Source organism: Grammomys surdaster, unplaced genomic scaffold (assembly GCF_004785775.1).
Source record: "Grammomys surdaster isolate TR1022 unplaced genomic scaffold, NIH_TR_1.0 125548, whole genome shotgun sequence".
Classification (NCBI taxonomy): Eukaryota; Metazoa; Chordata; class Mammalia; order Rodentia; family Muridae; genus Grammomys; species Grammomys surdaster.
In genome coordinates, this window is record NW_021620397.1 from 1,696,078 (window position 1) to 1,710,907 (window position 14,830).

The 14,830-nt window shown below is 40.0% G+C and overlaps 1 pseudogene; it reads right to left on the minus strand.

Annotated features, from left to right (window-relative positions):
* Positions 1–9,563: 9,563 nt before the first annotated feature.
* On the minus strand, positions 9,564–11,210 carry LOC114638164 (annotated as a pseudogene).
* Positions 11,211–14,830: the final 3,620 nt, after the last annotated feature.

Here is a 14,830-nt window from a genome sequence, read left to right on the forward strand (position 1 = left end):
AGAAGGAAAAAAGCTAGAAAAAGTTAATCTTATACAAATCACAGCAAGGCGATTCTTGGGCTTCAGTAAGCAAAGCGTGTATTTAAATAGGAAATAGTATTAGCTGGGTGGACATAGGAACATAGGGCCGGTGAATACGTTTTCACATTGAGAACTAAATTAAGTCTGAATAGCCTGTGGATACTTGAATCTCTCCACATTTCCACGTTACTTCTTACTCAGTTGGGACCTGTGGGCTTCAGGGAACTTTCTTGGACTCCTGATAGATCAGTCTATGGACATCATACTTTTAGAGGCAGTGTGTAGTTAGTTCCTCCAAATTGAAATGTTCCCCAAGTATGGAAGAGAGAGTCAAGACTCAAGAGACTATGGAAATGTACAAGTCTCAGAAAATTCCTGAAAGGTACAAGATTCACAGAACCCACATCCCAGATTATATAAACGCTAATGATTACTAGGGAAAGGTGATGCTTTTCTGTCCCCCAGGCTGCCTGAAAGCTAGTTAGAGTTCTTGAGAGTATTTTTGCAAGTCATCACCTATGCTAAAGTTCATTTTTGGTGACACAGCTTCCTTCCTTTAGATCACCCGTGCTCCTGTAAGGCACCCCAATAAACTCTCTAGTTCATCAAAATAGACTTAGCATGTCTTTGGTTTGTCATCTATGCCCTACCTGGAGTGAATAGACATTTCTTTACATCTTCCCAGGAAAAACCCACACAACTCAGGTTCCCTCTGCATTCTCCTGTGATGGTCCAAATAAAAATGGTCCCCATAGACTCATAGATTTGAGTACTTGGCCACCAAGAAGTGGCAGTATTTGAAGGTTTAGGAGGTGTGGCCTTGTTGGAGGAAGTGTGTCACTGGGGATGGGATTTCCCATTCTAAACCCGGAAGCTTTCTCTTCTTCTGCCTGTGAATCTGGATGTAGAACTCCCAGCTATTTCTCTAGCAACATATATGTCGCTGCAGGCTTCTCTGCTATGTGGATAAGAGACTGAAACTGTAAGCTAGCCCTAGATAAATGCTTTCTTTGTAAGAGTTGCTGTGGTCATGGTGTCTCTTCACAGCAATAGAATATTGACTAAGAGCCTCCTCTTTCATAATTTACCATGTTTCATGAGCATTGCAGTGCCTGCTCGCACCTGTCTGAGTCAATGTTTACCTCATCCTAGTTAATTCCAGCTCACTGAACTGAAAGAAGGCAGATGCCATCAAGGAATTGAGCTCACCTCGAGAAAGCAACAGGACTTATTATAAAAATTCTTGGTCAGAGAAGTGATAGGCTTTCAGAAGTATTTTTCTTTGAATATTGACTTTTCAGCAGTAGATAATCCAAAGTAGGAGAGGAAGATAGTACAACAGAGGAAGCAGATCCAGAAGTAGAGCGCTTGCCGTGTTAGATCCCCAGGCAAAGCAATGATACAGAGGAAGGAAAACGTCTGCAAAGCCATGGCATTGGCCGACCTGCCAGGTGTGATTGTCAACGGCAGATAGAATGTAAAGAAAAGAAGCAACATCAAGACACTGCTGAAACAGCTTGAAATCCCTAAAACACCAGGCAACACAGGGGCATCAGTGGTCAAGTTGGTTACACAAAAGATGATGTAATCTTCCAGGTATACAGACAAAGCCTTCTTAAGTACAGGAAGCAGTTTGAGATAATAACAGTGAAACCCTGTTGTCAACAGTTACTGTGACTCTCTACAGTTCAGCATCCAGCAAAATGATACTTGTAGCCTCTCTCTCGGGCCAGCTGATTTGTGAGGAGGTTTCTCTACTGGAATAGACTTTTGAAATCACTCAGGCAACTGATCTGTTCTTCTGTTCTACCTTTTGTGTGTAGGAAAGTGAAAGAAAACATTAGGCTGGCTGTATTTTCTTCTCCGCAGTCAAAGGACAGAGGTTAAAGCCTAGAAGAGATGATGTGTCGTCAAAGGGGGTGGGTAACCTGTACAGGGTCCACAATGCCTGTAGCAGGAAATGAAAACAACAGTGGGTATTTCAGAGAGATTTTTAGGAGAGGAAATTGGTTATACTCATGGTGGAAGGCTAATAGAGCAAAAAGTGGGTGAGCTAAGCAAATAGCACAGATATTAGAAACCACCCATTATATCTCAGGTTGTAGGCAAAGGAGAGGTGTTCCTTTGGAAGAGTCTCTATCAGACTTTACAGAGTCTCTGTGAACTTTTGCAGAGGGCTGTTCTTCCAGATGGGGGACACTGGTCCTGCTGTGCAGGGATTTAGGGCACAGTGGCAGGTGCTTAGACGGTGGATGTGAGAGTGGGGTGCTGAGTAGCACAGAAAGCATCCAGAGTCTGTCTCCATAGCTGAGGAACACACGCCACTGTTAACTTACCATCTTCCTGTTAGGAAACCTAAGAGACTGTATGTTGACGAGGAATTCTAGAATAATTAAGGTGATACTTCTCTTCTACCCCTAGGATCCCAGAGCCCAGTACAGAAGAGGGAACTCAGGTCTAAACCATATCAAGTCCAGAAGGAGCTCAGGGATGGGGGGAGTCCATCTAACTCTGAGCTGGAATGAGGCCTTTGCAGAGCAGTAAAGGGAAAAGATAAGGAGAACGGTCTTACCAAGGGAAACCTTTTATATGGGTCACGTATTCGACTTTTGCATGACCCTTCCCAATTTCTCTGTGGCCATATGATGCATCGTGACACCTTTCATTAGAGACCTGGCCTGAAAGCTAAAAGAGAGACCCCACACTTGACATTTCTGACCAATAAGACTCTATGAAGTCTCAAAAAACAGGACTACCGGTTTTTGTTTGTTTTTTTTTTTAATCACATATCTCAAGACTCTACCAGAGTGCCGAGGAGCCTCAGAGTCCACTGGTGGTACATGCTACTTATGCTTCTGGTGCTGTACGTAAGGAACCTTCTTTGTTCATCCCATGGCATATTCTAATTCTCCTTTAACTTATTCTCTTGAGTCATGGTTGATGGTTATTCCAAAGTGTGTTTTAAATTTCTGTGTCCTACTAAATTTTCCAGGTGTTTGTGTGTGTGTCTGTTAATGATTTCTTATTTTATTCCATTGTGACTGAAAGAACTGTTTGTTGTGGTTTTATTCTTCTGAACTTGGTTGTGACCTGTTTGTTCTGACCTTGTGTGTGATCTCTCTAAGAGACTTTATTCCGCTGCCGGTGGGAGGGATGTTCTGTAAGTGTCTGTTAGGTTCACTCGGTCTCACTCTGTGGTGTTGCACAGGTCTTCTCTGTCTTTATTGATCTTCTGTTTGGGCATGCTGCCCATCATTGAAAATGAGCGATTAGATTCCCCTAGTAAGTATGATTGTCTTGTCATTTCTCTCTTCACTCTGGCGATATTTGCTTAATTTACTCATGTTCTTTGATAGTGGGTGAAAATATACTTGTTCTGTCTTCCTACTTGATCGACTTTGTCCTTTCATGACTCCTTTTCTTGGAGCAGTTTTGCCTTACAGTCTATCTTGTCAGATAAGATGCCTCCTCTGCTTTCTTTAGTTTCAGTTTGCCTGAAATAATATGTGTTTTTTTAAATGTCTTATCTTTAGCCTTGAAGTATCCTCAAATCTAAAATGATGCTCCTGTGCATGGAATATCATTTCCCAATCTTTATTATATAAAACAGAGTTAATTCTTATATGTAGACCTTGTATCTTGACCTATCTAAGGCCTCCTATCAGTTCTAATGGCTTTAGTGCTCTCCTTAGAATGTATTCTGCCATCTGGGAACAAGGATCAGTTGGCTTCTTGCTTTCTGTGAATGTTCGTTTGTTTTTTTTGTGTGTTTTCTAGAACCTCCAGCACTCTGTGAAATGATAACAAAATGAACAGGAACCTTTGCTTTTTCCTTCTCTTGGGGAACATTCACCATGAAGTATGATACTAACTATAGGTGTGTGTGTGTGTGTGTGTGTGTGTGTGTGCACATGTGTGTGAGAGGGTTGGATGTATATGTTTGTGTGCATGTATCTAAGTGTATGCAGATATGTGTATATATCTGTGTATATGTATATGTGTGTTTCCAGTAGATTTTAAAGAATCAGCCTGAGAATGTTCTTTTATTTCTGGTTTTCTGAGAATTTTTATCAGTCATGAGTGCAGAATCTTGGAAATGCTTTATTTGGATTTAATGAGATGATTGTGTGGTTTTAAAAATTATGTTAATATAGTGAATTATAATGATTTATTTTTAAAGGATTTAAGTTTTCATTAATGTGAAAAACTTCATCTGATCTCGGCTTATTATATGTCAAATATAATATGTACATATAGTCATTTATTTTATATTTATATATATATCTATATATAATATAGATAATCCAGATATATATCCATTCACATATACTAATTTTATTTGCCAAAATTTTACAATCAAAATGTGCGCTTACTGAATACCATACTTTGCTTTGTGTTTTTATTTTTAATATTTTTATATTACATTATATGATATTGAAAATTAAACTACAGACCCAGTGCTTAGAAAGAAGATGGTAATTAGTTATAAAAATTCCACTGGATATGCTAGGGGTGTGCTTCAGCTGGAAGAGTATTTCCCAAGCATGATCAAGGCCTTGAGCTGAATCCCCAGAGACACATGTTCTGGTTTTGGTAGTGTGTGTTTGTTAATCCAGAATTTAGGAGGTCACAGCAGGATCAAAAATTCAAGATTCTAGTTGAGTTTTTGAGGCCAGACTGAACTACATGAGATCCATTTTAAGGAAAAAGGAAAAAACAAATATCACTGATAAAGAGAAGAGTGTTCATGATTCGTCGACCATATTTCTGGGCTTCATTACACATAGAAATTGTGCGACAGTTTTCTTATGTGAAGACAACCTAAGTCATCAAGAACCTGTCCAAGCCTGACCTTGAAGAGCACAGGGTTTGAGGAGCCTATGAGCATTCAAGTAGTGAAAGATACATTAGAAAAATGAGGTTCAAAGCTGTAAGCCAAATGCCATAGGAATGCTGTATGTGGTTTTATTTTATTTATTTTGATGAATCATTTTTATTCATTTACATTTCAAATGTTATCCCCCTTCCAGGTTACCCCTCAACAACTCCCTCTCCCCCTCCCCTCTGCTTTTGTGAGGGTGCTCTTCCACCCACTCACCCACTCCTGCCTTACTGCTATAGCAGCCCCCTACACTGGGGCACTGAGCCTCCACAGGATCAAGGACCTCCCCTCCCATTGATATCAGATGAGGCAATCCTCTGCTACATACGCAGCTGGAGCCATGGGTCCCTCCATGTGTACTGTTTGGTTGGTGGTTTAGTCTCTGGGAACTCTGGGTTGTTCAGTGAGTTGATATTGTTTTTCCTATGGGGTTGCAGTCTCCTTCAGCTCCTTCAGTCCTTCCTTTAGCTCCTCCATCAGAGTTCCTGGACTCAGTCCAAGGGTTGGCTGTATCTGCATGTGTATTGGTCAGGTGCTGGTAAAACCTCTCAGGGAACAGCCATACTAGGCTCCTGTCAGCAGGCGCTTCTTGGCATCAGCAATAGTGTCAGGGTTTGGTGTCTACAAATGGGATGGATCCCTAGGTAGGACGGTCTCTGGATTGCCTTTACTTCAGTCTCTGTTTCATTTTTTCCCTTGTCTTTCCTTTGGACAGGAGCAATTCTGGATTAACAATTTTGAGATGGGTGGGTGGCCCTATCCCTCAACTGGGGGGGGGGTCATGGCTATCTACTGGAGCTGGTTTCTACAGGTTCTATCTCCCCTTTGTTGCATATTACAGCTAAAGTCATCCCTGTTGGGTCCTGCTAGCCTCTTGCTTCCCTGGCATCTGGGACGTTCTAGTGGACACCCTCAGTTTCCCATCCTCCACTACTACACACTGATTCAATTTCCTGACCCTCTGTACTTCTCTTCTGTCACCTCCCACACCTAATTTTGCACACACCCCCTTTTCCCTCACCCTCCCTCTCCCTACTAAGTTCTTCCCTCCCTCTACCTCCTGTGATTATTTTGTTCCTCCTTCTATGTAGGATTGAAGCATCCATACTTTGGTCTTCCTTCTTGAACTTCATACTATTTGTGGGTTGTACCATGGGTATTCTGAGCTTTAGGGCTAATATCCACTTATCAATAAGTATATACTATGTACGTTATTTTGTGTCTTACTCAGGATGATATTTTCTAGCTCCATCCATTTGCCTGCAAATTTTATAAAATCATTGTTTTTAATAGCTGAGTAGTACTTTATTGTGTAAATGTACCACATTTTCTGTATCCATTCCTCTGTTGAAGAACAACTGGGTTGTTTCTAGCTTCTGGCTATTATAAATAAAGCTGCTATAAACATAGTGAAACATGTGTCCTTGTTATATGTTGGAGCATCTTCTGGGTATATGCCCAGGAGTGGTATAGCTGGATCCTCAGGTAATGCTATGTCCAATTTTCTGAGGAACCGCCAGACTGATTTCTAGAGTAGTTGTAGCAGCTTACAATCCCACCAAGAATGGAAGACTGTTCTTTCTCCACATCCTTGCTAGCATCTGCTGTCACCTGTGTTTTTGATCTTAGCCATTCTGACTGGTGTGAGATGGAATTCAGGTTTGTTTTGATTAGCATTTCCCTGATCATTAAGGATGCTGAACATTTAAGTGCTTTGCATTCATTCGAGTATCCTCAGCAGAGAATTCTCTGTGTAGCTCTGTACACCATTTTTAATACTGTTATTTTCTTCTCTGGAGTCTACCTTCTTTAGTTCTTTGTATATTTTGGATGTTAGCCCTCTATCAGATGTAGGGTTGATCAAGATCTTTTCCCAATCCGTAGGTTGCTGTTTTGTCCTATTGACAGTGTCCTTTGAATTACAGAAGCTTTTCAATTTTATGAGGTCCCATTTGCCGATTTTTGATCTTAGAGCATAAGCCATTGCTCTTCTCTTCAGGAAGTTTTCCCCTGTGCCAATGTGCTTGAGGCTCTTCCCCACTTTCTCTTTTACTAGATTTAGTGTATATGGTTTTATTATATTTCATGGCTTAGAACAGTGTAGATGAAATGTATATGATAAAGAAGAGACAGTAATGCAGAGAAGACTGCCCTCACAAAACATGCCCACAAGATCACACGGCAGGGTCATAACAACTCGGTGTCTCAATTCATTCCATGTTCCCATATTAAACTCAGGAGGACTTAAAGGTGGAGAGGTGAAGAAGATAAGGTTGAGCCCTTAAAACGTTTGGAGTGAAGGAAATCTGAATGGGAGAGGTCACAAGTGAAAGAGGAGGAATGGATCTGACAACAAATGCTTTACATTTTCTCTTAGCAAACTGCAAAAATCCCCAGAAAGATAAAATCACACACAAGCATCTTCTAATCAGCAATTAACTTGCATGCCTGAAATTTCCCTATATGGCTCTGAAATAGACTCTGGAGAGACAGAGGTGAGGCAAAAGTTAGACATAAAAATCAGAAAGGTAACATTGTATACAGTACAGCCCATCCATCCAATAGAATTCAGGTGTCCTCCTAATGCAGAGATCTAGACTTGTAAAATGTCCCATTCAGCTTTGCTTAGATTCCAGAGGACAAGAATGGGCAGGTAAAAATGTCTCTCTCTCTCTCCACATGGGACCTTCAGCTGACAAAGACATCTAATAAGATTCAAGTGGCCCTTGGGCATATTTGAAACACCAGTCATTTCCCTCCCAAATGACCTCATCTGGTTCTGTAGTAAAAAGTCTATGGAGATAATGCTATTTGCCAAATATAAAACAGAAGTTTAATTTTCAGATGCTTACAAAATTCTCTCTGTTGGGCTGGTAAGAAGGCATAATGTTTTTGTCACTAAGCCTGAAAGCTTGAGTTCAGTCCCTGGGTGGCACAGAATGAAAGGAAAAACCCAAGTCCAGGAAAGCATCCTTTGACATCCACACTTGCTCTGTGGCATGAGCCCCTTCTTCTCTACACACACGCACACATGCACACACACACACACACACACACACAGACACACACACAGACACACAGACACACAGACACACACACACAGACACACACAGACACACAGACACAGACACACACACACACGCTACATAGGGCATTTTGTCTCTTGTTCTTAGTTTTCCTTCAAACTGTTTACGATTTGAAAAATTCTTCAAATATCATATTCAAATTCATATCTAAAGTCAGATTTTATCTTTATACATTTACTGACTTCTCACACTTATAAATTTGGTGGGTTAGGAAGCTGACCTATGATCTAAGTGATAGCTTCTCATTAAAAACTGTTTCGATAGGATTCATAAAACAAAATTCACATAAATCAGGCCTTTTCTAAAATTAAGATTTTATTTCCTTTATTCAAAACAGGTTAATTGGCCAAATACCCTTTTTCCTTTGGACATGGCCTCAACATGACTGAACATCAGGAAATTTTAAAGACTTATATTTCCTAAACATGTTGCATGTGAAAGAATTAATAATGAAAAGTTCAAATTTTGAATATAACATTTGCGGTATTTGAATATAACAAATATAACCTTTGGGTATATACCTTAAAGTCTTTAAAGCTTTATTTGGAAAGCATATTTTCCCTTGAAACTGGTATCTAGCTATATTTTTATAGAGTTCCTTTAATTTCTGGAGATTAAACAAACATCAAACCCTTGTCCTTGAACCTCACATTACCAGTTGTGACTCCTTGCCCATTGGTCTGTCCTGTCCCAGATCAAAGTACAAATTTAACTCTTCCTTGCTGATGGCATGGCTTGTGTTACACCCTAACAGGAGTTGTGCTTCCTCTGCTTAGGATATTTCTCCTAGACACTCAAGGATTCACAGCATCTCATGAATCAAAACAGTTATAAGACATTCCAATAAAATACAGATCATATTCTAGACAAGGGTCAGTCAATACGAACTACCCTACATGGGCAACACAAATCAGGCTTGCGGGGTTAACACACCAACACAACAGAACAGGATACAAAGACGTGTGTCTAGAGCAGTGAGGGTCGATCTGAGGAACTGGGTAGATATGATCGAAACATCAGGCATGATTATCAAAGAACTAATAAAAGTTTGTAAAAATCAATAATAGAGGCTTAGAGAGATGGCTGGCTGCCATTCCTAGCAATAGCTTACAACTGTAACACCAATCCAAGGGGATCCGATGATCTTTTCTGTTCTCCATGGGCACTGCGCTCATGATATACAGGCAAAATGCCCACACACATAAAATTAATTAGTTAATTTACAAAAGCAAAAATGGGTGTCCCAATACTCAAAGGAAAATATGAGTGTAACAAAGGAAAGAAATGGAAAGCAAGTAAGAGAAAATAACTACAGGAACATTTCTTTTTTATTTTTTCAGTAATGTACAAATGTCTTTATTTAAAAATACAAAATAAATTTTCTGTAGGCATGGACAATGACAGCAGTAAACCATTATGTATTGTCAAAGGAAACCAGTAACTGATGGTTACAGTGATCAACCAGCCTTCTCTTCAGTCGTTTTCTTCAGGTGACTTCTCTGAAGTTATCGGTGAGGAACCTGCCTTGAACTTCCTGTCATAGTTCATTGATAAGGGCAAAGCACTATTCTAGGTTAGAACATGCCACCTCCCATACCCCCTCCCATCCCACCCATTGCACCCATTCCAGGGTCCTTCTCGTCTTCAGGAATTTCTGTCACTACAGCTTTGGCTGTAGTTAGCAAGGAGGCCACCCCAGCAGCATCCGGTAAAGCAGTTCTTACAACTTTTGTTGGATCAATGGTTCCCTTTTCTACTGTATTCGCAAAATCCCCAAGCATGTCATCATAACCAACTTCTGGGGAACTCTGCAGAATTTTCTCAACTGTTAAAGATAGTTCAACACCTGCATTCTTAGCAATCGTCATTTCAGGAATGTTAAGTGCTCTTTTAATAATTTCTATGCCTATTTTCTGTTCTTCATGAGCAGGCTTTAATGAATCCAAGGCTGGGATGCACCGAAGCAGAGCGCAGCCCCCTTCTAGAACAATGCCTTCTTCAACAGCTGCTCTTGTAGCACTGAGAGCATCTGGAACTCTGTCTTTCTTCTCATTCATATCAATGTCATTTGTCCCTCCAACCTTCAACACAGCTACTCCATCTGAAAGTTTAGCAAGTCGCTTGTTCAGCTTTTCCTTTTCATATTCACTGTTGTGATGTCTAGCTGTTCAGTGATTTCTTGAATACGCTTCTCAGTGTGAGCTTTGTCACCTTTTCCCTCCAAAAGCATGGCATCATCGTTGGTGACAATGACCTCTCCAACTTTTCCTAAGTCAGGAGCTTGAGTGTCTTCAAGATTTAGATTCAACCCCTCTTCTCCAAACACTGCACCACCAGTAGCAATAGCCATATCTTTAAGCTGGTTCTTCCTATCGTTTCCAAACCCTGGAGCTTTGACTGCTACAACCTGAAGACCAACTTTTAGCCTGTTCAAAACCAGTGTGCTTAGAGCTTCTCCGTCAACATCTTCAGTGATTACAACCAAGGGCTTCTGATATGCATTAGCAATTTCAAGCAGGTACAATGGACTGAACACTACATATTTTCTTTTCACTCAACAAAACATAGGCATTTTGGAATTCACATTTTTGACCTTTTGATGTGTTAATAAAATAAGGGGAAATATCTTCTCTGTCAAACTTCACGCCTTCAATAATTTCTAGCTCATCATTTAGGGTTTTTCCATCCTTCACTGTGATAACACCCTTTCTTCCTTTTTCATTACATCAGAAATGATGTTCCCAATGTCTTTGTCTCCACTTGCAGAAATTGTAGCAACCTGAGCAATTTCTTCAGAGGTTGTCACAGGTTTAGATTGTTTCTTAAGTTCAGCAATTATAGCATTGACAGCCAACATCACACTTCTCTGGTTTTCCACTGGATTAGCCCCTTTGCTGATCTTCTCAAAGCCCTCCTTGGACTGTGGGTAGTCGAAGAATTTCTGTGGGGCGGTGGTGAGAAGCAGAGATGGGAAAATTGAGGGATCATGACAGTTTGAGCTACAGAGCAATGACCTGTCTCAAAAGAGCATCACAGGGAGCAGGAAGCAACCTGAGACATAGAACACACAGAAGAACTATTTGTGACACAAAATGAAGAACTTATGGGAAGTAAAGCATATCATGCAAAGCTTTTATATTATTGTGAGGAGTTATTCTTTGAAAGTAGACTACTATTGGGTAAAGATATAAAAGGTCAAACACAGGGCATACGACTGACATGGGCGGATAAAGGGAAACTCAATAGTGGAGGAAAACAATCAAATATTGAGGACACTCAACTGGAAGGAAAGAAGGAACAGATGAAAGAAGACTATAAGAACAAATGGCATATATATAAAAGAAATAGAAAATGGGTATTTAAACCCCCAAATGCTAATAGCTACACTAAACGTAAGTGGATTATACATGCAAGCTGAAAGACTGAGATTGTTACCCAAAAGAGGTGAGACGCTAAAAGACTTAACTTTATGTTAAGTGCATGAAATAATTTCTTCTTTTCATTTTTTGACATTATAATATAATTGCATCATTTCTCTTCTCATTTCCCTTTCCCTATGTCCTCTTTTGCATTAATTGTTGATATAGATATATATCAGCACAGCTGGGAGGGGACAGGGTAGGAGGACAGGGTGTATGTGCCAACTCAGAACCTCATTACAGTTACATATCTTTGTGAGAGAGGAACCACAGAATTGTAATGTACATTAAGATATATAGAGAGGGGGTGGGGGAGGATCTCAAGCCTGTTTTCTTTTTCTGCACTCTATGCTTTGGCATCTGCTGTGAGTGGATATCTGGGAGACAATATTTTATGAGCAGCAAAGTAACCTTCCTTAGAGATCATGTTCTGGGCAACCAGAGCTTGGCTTGCTGTGCCAAGCACAAGTCTGATCTGGAACAAAATTTTGAAAGTGTTTTATTTTCATCATCACTGCACAGAAGAAACAACGTCAAAACCTCCAGTACCTCTGAGCCTCTTTATTCAAAATGTGATCAATGGATTCATAGCCGTGCCATTTCAAGCACAGCTGGGAGGGGACAGGGTATGTGTGCCAACTCAGAACCTCATTACCGTCACAGGTCTTTTTGAGAGGAGACCCACAGAATTGTAATGTACATTTGAGAAATAGTCTGAGCTCCTGCATATTGAGACAGGTGGGCTGATGAAGTGTGTACAGGAGAGTCAGAAGGTCACACTGGAAGGAACTGATATCCATGTTCTAACCACAGGAAGTCAGCCTGGAAACAGAATCTACTAAAAATGCAGACTCTACTAAAAATGTCATATTACAGGGCTTAATGGACCAGTATAAAACTATGACTCATAGACACTGGCTGCCATTTTCTGAGAAAAAGGATTTCACAGATTGAGGAAGTAGTCTAACAGGAAAACTCATATTTAGCTTCTGGACCCTGTTCCCAACTCAGCTCAATACAAGATTGGTCAATGAGAAATCTATGCACGACATAGGTAGAAACAGGACACATTTCACTGCTAATGGCATTACAGTGAATGGTGTTTGGAGACATCTTTTCTCTATTGAATAATGAAGGAAAACAGCATTCAAAGGAGACTAAAAGCATTACTATTTATAAAACCTAATGACAGAGGTCCTTTTAACATTTGCACACTAATAGTTCTATAAAGTTGGTCACATTTATATTCCACAGACAAGTTTACCAGTTAAGAATATTTGAAATGGTAAAAGGCAATGCAATGGTTTCTTATGCCAGGAAGGATTAAGTCATGTCATTTTGTTTTCCAAAGATCTTGGAGTTTCTTATCTAGTAGAAATAGCATCCATTGAAAGAGTAAGGCCTGTTAGAGCTGAATTCTGAATCTGGGTAGATGGTTCAGTGGGTAATGTGCTTGCTGCGTAGCCTGAGGATCTAAGTCCACATACCCCGGCCCCATGTGAGAATCATAGAGGTATGTGTCTGAAATACCAGACCTGGGAGAGGGGTCAGTGTCTGTGATACCAGAACTGGAAGAGGGGTGAGGTTGAGGGAGGAGACAAGATCTTGGTGGCTTGATAGCCAGCTAGTATAGCTGAATTGATGATCTCCAGGTTTAGTGAGAAGCCCTGTCTCACTGAAACAGTACTCTGTGGAGTGAGAGAAGAAGATGCCTGACACTGACCTCTGGACTCTCTCTCTCTCTTTCTGTCTGTATGCATATGTGTCTCTCTGTTACACATAGACATGCACACACAAACACATACACACACACTTACACACATACACACATACTCTCTCACACAATCACACACACAAACACACACACACATACTGGGCACACATGCATATTACCTACATTAATTTCAGTATTTACACCCTTTTTCTAGACAGGCATGAAACTGTTACGATATAAACGATGCTGTTTCTATTTTTTAAGACAAGTATGACAGAACAGTCTTAGAGGAAATAGGCCAACAAACCACCAGTGCCAAGCATTTTGGTATGTGTCAGAGTGAAGGTACATACAAGCTATCCGTCAGCTCTATCCAAGCTAGGGTCATCTGGGAAGAGGAAGCCTCAGTTGAGAAAATGCCTCCATCAGATTGGCCTAAGAAAGTCTATAAGACCTTTTCTTGATTAGTGATTGATGTGGGAGAGCCCAGCCTACTATAGGTGGTATCAGCTCTGGGCTGGTGATCCTGGTTTGTATAAAAAAGCAGACTAAGCAAGTCTTGGAGAGTCAGCTAGTAAACACAATCCACCCACAGTCTCTGCTTTCATTCCTGCTTCTAGTTGCTGTCCGGACTTTCCTTTGTGGCAGTGATGCTCTGTAAGCTGGGATGTGTGAGATAAACCCTTTCCTCTCCTAGATTGGCTTATCATAGAAACAGAAAGCAAGCTAGAACGGAATGTAAAGAGGACCCGCCTGGAGAACAGATGGAAGAAACACACAGCTAGAGACCGAGAAGGGCTAAAGACAGAGCACAGACCAATGTCTACATTGCTGTGTTTCATTATGAGTCTCTGGTATGCTGCACAGTTATTGTTCTAGTTTTACAATAAGCCTTTAACTCATCAGTAGTATATTCAATAAAGATTTAAAATTCTCTTTCTTCTTTTCTGAGCGTTCGCTACTTCTACACTTTAAGCCAAACACAAAATTAGCTTTTAGTCTATGCTAGGATTCAATTTATAAACAAATAAAAAAAGAAACTGTTAGACAACATAGGTTGGCATTTAATATGATTTGAACCTATTAGCCCCCCAGGGATAGGATTCTAGCTGGAAAGACTGAAATGGGAGTATTTTTGATCTCTAGGGCCCCAAAGCCAATTGGATTATTTATAGAAATCAATGAGCACAGATGACATTTTAAGTGCCAGATGATACATGTGATTTTGTCTACCTCTAGTTATTTTGGGCACCTTAATATAGCATTTATTTATTTTTTGACTATAATTTAGTGAAAATGTACTTACAAAGTTTAACTTGCTCTTGCCATGGTCAAGTAGTATAAATATTTTGTACTCAAATATAGATCTTTCCATAGCAACATACTGTGGACAAGTTTTTCCTGGTTGGATGGCCGTGTAAGGTAAGTATTCTGATTGGTTCCATCTCCAACCCATTAGCCAACTGTAAGGCAGATCCTTGGTTTTCTATATCAGCACAATTAACCTGACATATTTCATTGTGAAGATGAATTGTAAAGGGATTATTTCAAGCAGATATATAGCCTGTTTTCATTCCTAGAAATGCCAGTACAGAGTAAAATTGAGTTATTTCAATGTAATAATATATAATATGTGCTATTATATTATATTCTAGATATACTACTATTATATACTAGTATATCATATAATTATATAACATATTTATGT